The sequence below is a fragment of the Talpa occidentalis genome, unplaced genomic scaffold (assembly GCF_014898055.3).
Source record: "Talpa occidentalis isolate TD23 unplaced genomic scaffold, MPIMG_talOcc4v2.1 talOcc4.16, whole genome shotgun sequence".
Classification (NCBI taxonomy): Eukaryota; Metazoa; Chordata; class Mammalia; order Eulipotyphla; family Talpidae; genus Talpa; species Talpa occidentalis.
The window spans coordinates 61,490,943-61,499,070 of record NW_023601653.1 but is presented as its reverse complement, the minus strand read 5'-3'; positions in this window follow the sequence as shown (position 1 = coordinate 61,499,070).

Below are 8,128 nucleotides of genomic sequence, written 5' to 3'. Positions count from 1 at the left end.
TTCAGCTGATTAGATGAGGCCCACCCACAGGATAGAGAGCAATCTACTCTATTCAAAGTCCACAGAATTAAATCTCATCAGTACAGCCTCAAAAAACATCCAGAATAATATTTGACCATATATCTGGGCACCATGGACAAGCAAATTAACACACAAAGTTAACCATCCTAGCAAGAAATAGCCTTATAAAGGATAAGGCAATGGTTTACTAAACATTTTCAGAAAAGTTAAAAGAAACATAAATAGTAGAAATATTTCTGTTTACAGTTGACTCCTAGCTCTTTTAAGTAGTCAAATAGGAAGACATGGGGATTAACTTGCAAAGTGATCTTGGATATCTTGTGAAAGACAAAGTTATCACTTACAGGGGTGCTGAATATATGTTTGAATTAAATCTCTTAGGTAGAGTCACATTGAATTAAGATAGTTAAGTAAATACTCTTTGGAGAAACTGGTCCAAATGATGAGTTTAGGGAAGAGGAGCTACAGAATTTCCCAGTACCACTTGAGAATGGAACCTGTGGCAAATGACAACCATACCCCTCCATCCAGGTGATAAACTCGAGGTCTGGATGCTTACTAAGCAGGCATGCCACTCTGCCTCGGGCGCTGCCATTGCAGCTCTCCTGCAATCCTCCACAGACTTTCAGGCACATAGACATGTTTCAGAAAGACCTTGAAGGAAAACTAAGAGGATATTGTGCAAAACTCCACACTTAAACAAAAGTTGTCTCTCTCTGTTTCCTGAGGAATAGCCAAATCAGTCCAAAACACAGATAAAATGCAAAACAGTGAAAAAGTGTGTAAGGTAAGGTTAAAAGAAAACTAGGTTTTAGAGAAATGAGAATATGGTAGGATGCTGGGAGGCAGTAAGAAAAGAGGAAAACTTGCTAGAAATTTGGGGTAGATTCTGAGTGGTGACCCATTTTTATTTTATATATATATATATATATATATATATTATGTTAACATTGGCCTACATCATTATTTGTGCTTCAGAAGTATAAGTCTCCCACTCCAGGTGTCACTACACCACTTCTTTCAAATACGTGCAGGCTTCTCCCAGTAGCTGAAGGAAGAGCAATATTGTAAGAGTTTTCCTAAGAGAAAATGGTGCAATGCAAAGGAAAATTGCCATTAATTTATATGGAAAATTTGTGAGCATTTGCAGACCTCCCACCAATAACCTATCAAATCATGTCCAAAAGCACACGTGTAAAAGCAGGGCTGAGATGATACATACAGTCTGTGAGAAATACCCCCGGGGAGGGAGCTCTCGTGGCCATGCTCTGCTGTCTGCGCAGTGTGCTGCTGCCTCTGTAACAGATGTCCCCAAATCAACTCTAAAGGTTATGTTTGCTTGTAGACTTGTGTCACAAAGGAAAAAATCCTCTTGGGATTTCTTTCTGTCAGTGAAAACAGGGATAATGTGGGTCTTTTGTAAAAGCCAAGTGGTTAACACTGAACTTGCAAAAACGGGATACTTGTATTTGCAGCCCAGAGGAGCACCAAGCGCCCCAGCACACAGCAGGTGGGAAAAAGTGCACTCGAAGTCCTAACAGTATTGACGGGATCTTAGGGTCTTGGAAACTGACTAAGCAAAAGGAAATATGAGAAAAGCAATCAGCATAGGCTAATGGCTATAAAGAGGAGTTAAGTTCCTAGGGCCTATTCCTGGCCACAAAAACATCAGCAAATTTCTTAAAAAAAAAGAAAAAGAAAAAGAAAAAGAGACCAAAGCATTCCCAATATTAACAGATCATTTGTATTCATTCACGCACTCATGAATTGCCCACCCCCTTATTCCAGTCCAGCCTCCTGGAGCTGCTCTTGTATCCCAGGGTGCCAGGTGGGACACACAGGCGCATGCGCACACACTCCACGTGCACACACTCCACGTGCACACGCTCCACGTGCACACGCTCCACCCAATGGAGACTCAGCAAACCCCACGTGCACGCCGGTGGGTGTGGGAGGGACCCCGCAGTGGAAAGTCACGCACTCGGGCTTTGGAAGACCGCACACTGCACCTCGACAGTGGAGCCAACCAGGGACCCGCTTTTTTCTTATCGCCGTTCACTGGCATGCTGTTTGAGCACCTGCTGTATGCCAAGCACAGGCGGGTTCTGGGCTCCCACCTGGACAGGTTTCTGTAAGGGAGGCATATGGGGCCTGCTCCTGGGGGAAGGGGCTGGCTGTTAAAACAGGCGTTGATAGACTGTGGGGCGCCAGGTGCTGTCCCCACAGGCTCTCAGGGGTACGAGAGACCAAGCAGACCTGTCCTCTGTCTTCGAGCAGCCTCTTGTCTACTTTGTCTGAGACCAAGAACAAAGGGAAGGAGCTTTTGGGAACAGACAAGATGGGACCTCTGCCGCCTGGGGGATCCTGGAAGGATTTTCAGGTCTGGAGCCTTCCTCAAGACCCACCTCACAAGCGATTAACAACGCCTGAGGGTTTCCCCACTGCTGCTGTGCAACCCCCTCCCACAAGCCCATGCTTTGTCCAGCCCTCCTGGTCTTCCCACTGCCTCCGTGCCTTCATCTGTCGTCTCTCCAGCCTACCCTTTCCGGGATCATGGATGCTTCTAGCACGGCCAGGGAGCCAGTCCGGGCTGGGAGGACAAAAAGGCCAGCACGAGATGCCAGCGGGTATCATCTCACGGTAGGTTCACACTCAATCTTCCGGTTCACTGCTGATCTCCGAGGCCAGAGTGAGCCCTAAGCAAGCACCATCGTCTTCACAGGGCAAGTGAGGGCTTCCATTAAGAGCAACTGAACAAAGGGGGGGGCGGCGGCTGGGGCCTGGAAGCCAGAGCAGGCTGTGGACCCCTCCAGCCACCCCAGAGTAGCAGCAGGTCGGTTAGCAAAAGGTATTTGCGACAATTGCTTGGTTGGAAGGCAGGGCGTGTATTTCCCTCGAGGCAATTACTTACGACATGAGCTGAAAAGACATTTGCAATCTAGCTTGAAAAATAAGCTTAACGATGATTAGCTTGTTTTTATTTTTAACGGGAAATGAGTTCACTAACATTTTGGAACCTGGAATGCTCTGTAGCCTCCCAGCCTTTCGTGTCACTGAAATGTACTTGAGGGTGCAATGCAGAGTGACCTGGGGGTCCAGATTCAGCAGGCAAGCTCCCTGAGGCCAGGAAGCTGGTGTTTGGCTGACTGGCTATCAATGGAGGCATAAAATTGGGCGTTCTTCAGCTAGGATTGCTTGTGCCATTCTCCATCTGATGTGTCAAAATCAGTCCTAATTTTTCACTTTTATCAGCCTATCAATTGCTTAAATCCATTTTACCTGGCAACTTTAGATTGATTCTGACTCTCAGGATAGCATTTGATAGTCTTTTGGACATTATGAAATCTTACTATTTTCGTTTGATTTCACAACTTGTCCCTCATAAAAAAGCGGACATGGCGCACATTTATTTATAATTTTTCAGGTGAGTCAAAAGTAAACCTGCTTGAAATATTTGGATACAATTGTGCAATAGCTCTTGAAGTAACTAGGCCACCGGAGAATTAAAGCGCTGGATTTATGAGTGAAATAGATGACAGGCTCTCACCTGACATTTAGTCAGGTGAGTGTTTAAGAAAGCTAAAGTCGTTCTGGCAGTTACGCTTGAATCCAGATCACCTCTCCCCAAACCATGTTGCCAAACTCACTCCCATATGGTGTGCTTGAGCAGCCTCTGCTACTCTTTTTCCAGAGTGATTCAGATTTTTGCCTCTCATGGTGTTTCATACTTTTTGAGCCTCCTAGAAGGACACGCAAAAAATACAGACAGCTCTGAATTGCTGAATTTAAATTCATTTTGGGCCACTGTAGTGCCAGCAAGCACAGGGACAGGGCAGGTTCAGCATGGATTCAGGTAGATGGATAAAGGAGTCCCAGAGCCCTCAGTGGATTTTTCAGGCTTTCATGCTCCCAGGGAACCAGGTAGACCGGCATACCTGGCAGGGAGACTGGCATGCAAGGAGGCAGGCAGTGGGGCAGGAGGGCTGAGAGGCTGGAAGGCAGGCAACTGAGCTTCCCAGCCCCCCACAAATCTTTACTCTTTTGCTGGGCTCTTTCTGGCATTCTCTAGTGGTCTGGCCTCTTCTGCAGTCACTCGACCTCTCCTAGCTGCCCACCCTTCTCTGAGTGACACCACCCTTATAGCCCTGGCCTCTAGGCGCAGGTGTGCCCACTTATGCACGCCCACGCCATACTCCAGGTGTCTACCATCAGGCACATGTGCCCCGCGCCCACTCGCCTTCTGTATTAACACAATCAAGGCCACAGGTGATAGCCACAGAGGCCAACGGAGGCCGCCCATTCTATGAGCTTGCCTTGGAGTTTCCTATCCCCTGGAATTATGCTTCCTCATTTGGGAGGGAAGCACCCCTGTTTCTGTGCCTACTCCCCACCACCCCTATTTTTGGAATTCCTGTTTTCTAGTTTCTCAGGGACTCTTTACAGTGATCTTCCTTTTCCCTCTATCTCCACACCCTCTCTCTGGACTAGAAATTTTCTCCTGAGGCCAAAATGTGTTTTTATTTATACACATCTTAAGCAAAATAAAACCAAATGCTTCTTTCTAACCCAGGACTTTCCCTCTTGCAGTCTCTTCACAGGCAAGCTTATCCAAAGTGTGGCTTAAAAAAAATTCTTTGTCTCCAATAGGCCTGACTTCACTCTGTGGGCTCCGGGCAAGAGCACCAGCAGGGCTTGCAACAGACGTCATGTCTGAATATTTTGAAGTGATAGATCAAGTTAAACTGCGAAAGTGTGTTCTGTTGTTCACCTTGATAACTGCGCCTGGGAGGCAGGACCACAGGCAGAATACTGAGAGAGGGGTAGTTGTGGAGAAGAAGGGGCCCCCAGCTATCTTTTGGGCTGAGCACGCATACACTGTGGCCCAGATCTCTGCATGCACTGGCTAGGGAGAAGCCCCTGAGGATGGAAGCCTAGAAGTGAGCATGAGGACTTCTGTGTGGGGAGTGGGGGGTCCTGGATAATCAGAATATAATCTGAAGGGTTAGTGTGGGGTTGCTCCTTTGGTGCCATGGCCTTCTTGTCTGGGGGGCCAGGTGGCTGGGGTCAGAGCAGAGGGCTCGTGAAGGCCTCTTCCCTGGTCAAAGTGTTACAGGGCAGGGAAAGGGGTACCTCCAAACCCCCAAACCTGCCTGCTCTAAATAGGTTCTGCCATCTGTTGCATCAAGACAAAACATATAAGACCTTTAATGGAAAGAAACTTTAATACAATTAGTGTGTAATACAGAAAAGACAAAGAATATGGTTTCCAAATCAAGCACCCAAAGTTACAGGTCGCCTTGGGGATAACAGTTGAGCCAAATAGGATTGGCCCAAAGCAAGGCCTAAAAGCCTGCCACAAGTCTAAAGCACCTTCTGGCGGGGACCCATAGAAAAGGGTCAAAAACAGCCAGACAAGTCTGGGGAAAAATGAGCAAAATCAAAATCAAGATAAAGCTGTCACTGTTAACCTCCCCACGGGTCTCTCCCCACATCTGTTCCAACCAGTCTAGGACCAGGAAGCAAGTGCAGCTTCCTCACATGTCTCTCTGCTCCATGTGCCTCCTCCAGGTCTCCTTCTTGCTCCCCATCCTGCTTCCTTCCTACCTGAGCCTCCTCTCCAGCTGCTTCTCTTCTCTACTCAGCCCCACCCTCCTTTGGGTGGGGCAGGGAACCTGGCTGCTCCCCTTTTCGTGGGGACCACCCACCCTGTTACAAAAGGAAACTGATGTTATGGTCTCACCTTTCTTTCACTCTTCATGGCCTCACTTACGGTGATCTGCGTCTGCCCTCACTGCTCCAAAGTGGCCGCTCCTATGGGTCTATAATAACTGTAGGTTTCTTGGTCTAGTGAATACTCAGTCTGTATTATCATCACCATCACCATCACCATCTTTATAGTTCTTCCTTCTTTCTCTTCTCCCTCCTCCCCCAGGCTTATTTTATCTCCGTATTCTGCTTGGGTGGCTTAATTAAAATTCATATAATTCATCACCACCTATCTTGTGATGATTCCAAAATCTGCATCTTGGCTCAGACCAGTGTTCTGGATCCAGGCCCTTGTGAACGACAAATTCAGCTGAAGCCACTGGTTCCTCCTCCTTTTCTTTTGCGTTCCCAGCCCCAGGAAATCACCACCTATCACTTAGATGCACAGGCCAGAAACCCAAATGTCATCCAGGAGTCCACCTCCTCCTGTTATAGGACAGGGAGAGGGGCAGCCCAAACCCCGCAAACCTGCCTAGTCTACATGGGTTCTGCCATCCGCCGCATCAACACAAAACATAGGAGACTTTAATGGGAAGGAACTTTAATAAAACTAGGAAACAATACAGGTGAGGCCAAGAGTCTAGTTTCTAAATGAAGCATCCAGAGTTACCCGTCCCCTCGTGGGTAAAAGTCCATCCATATGGGATCGGCCCAGAGCAAGGCCCCAAAGCCTGCAACAAGTCTAAAGCATCTTCCAGTGGGGACCCACAGAAAAGGGTCACAAACAACCGGACAAGCCCCGAAGGAAAAGAGCAAAATCAACATCAAGATAAAAGCTGCCATGTCACCTCCCCACGGGTCTCACCCACATCTGTGTCACCCAGTCCACAACCAAAAGACAAGCGCAGTTTCTTCACGTGTCTCTAGGCTCCATGTGCCTCCTCCAGGTCTCCTGGCTCCATCCTGCTTCCTTCCTCAGTCTCTTCTGCAGCTTCTCCTCTTCCTGCTCAGCTCCACCCTCCCTTGGGTGGGGCAGGGAACCTCCCCCTTTCCTGGGGACCACCCTGTTACACTCCCTCCTTCTTTACCTCTATTTAGTGACTGTAGCTTGTGGACGCTCACTCCTAAATATTTCTAGATTCTTTCCCCTTTTTCCATCCCTTTGGCTATATTAGCTTAGGCCTTTAATTGCATTATTTAAAGTAGCTGAATAGTCTCTTAAGAATTCACTGCTATAACTCATTTTCCACTTGGTTGCAAAAATGATCGTCCTAAAATGGAAATACAATTGTGCCCTTCCCCTCCGGCTCTTAATCCCTCGTTGGCCCCTTCATGTTGTTCACGATAAAATTCAGAGTCTTGAATCAGTCTGTTGCAGCCCCTTCTCCACGTGCGCACTCTGTCCTTGAGCTAACACTACGAGTGCACCCTGCTTTCAGGAGCATTTCCCCACTTACTATTCCTTTTTCCTAAAGATCCTTCCTCTGCTGTCTGACCACTCCCCTTCCCCAGACTCAGCACATTCCATATTTTAGGCCCTGTGAGGTCTTCATCTGTGTACAATGTCAGGGGCTTTTTCTCTTTTCCTGAGAGAAAGCATGGGACAGACTCAGGTGTGAATCTTATACTCCCATCTTTATATTCCCTTGCCTTGTCTCCCACCACCCTTATCTTCACAGCCTTTACAGTGTTCATTGATATTTTGTATTGTTTTTATAGAAGCATCTGCTATATCAATGTGCAGTATTTGTTTTTGTCATTCTGGCTTGCTTTACAACATGTAATTCTCCCCAGCTCCCTCCATTTTGTTGCAAATGGCTGCAACTTCTTTTATTTTTTTAAGATTTATTTACTTCATGCATACAAGAACTGGGGTACAGGCCAGATGTGTGTGTAGGGGGTGAGAGGATTCCCAAGAAACAGAGTAGGGAACAAAACAGGCAGATTGACTGAAGTACACTGCTGAGGGGAGCAGCAGGAGAGTCAGGAGAGGTCTGCTGTACATGTGGGTTGCTCCCTGGCCGGGGATCAAACTCGTGCTTCAGTAGCTGTGGATAGCTTCATAGGTTGTGTCTTAACCCCTTGCACCACCAGGGAGGCCCCTGCAACCTCTTTCTTTATGGCTGAATAGTATTCCATGGTGTGGCTGGAGCACAGCTTCATGAGCCTGCTGTTTGCTGAGAGCCATGCAGGCTGCTTCCGTGTCCTGGCAGCTCTCAGAACACTGCTGTGAGCACTGCAGGGCATGTACGTGTTTGTGTTGATGGTTCATCTTCTGTGGACAGATGCTCAAGAGTGGGATTGGTGGCGCCTATGGTTCTTCCATTTTTAGTTTGAAAGATAAATCCCCATTTCTTTTCTAGAATGGTTGTACGTCACTGTCAGAGTGGGTGACAGAGCT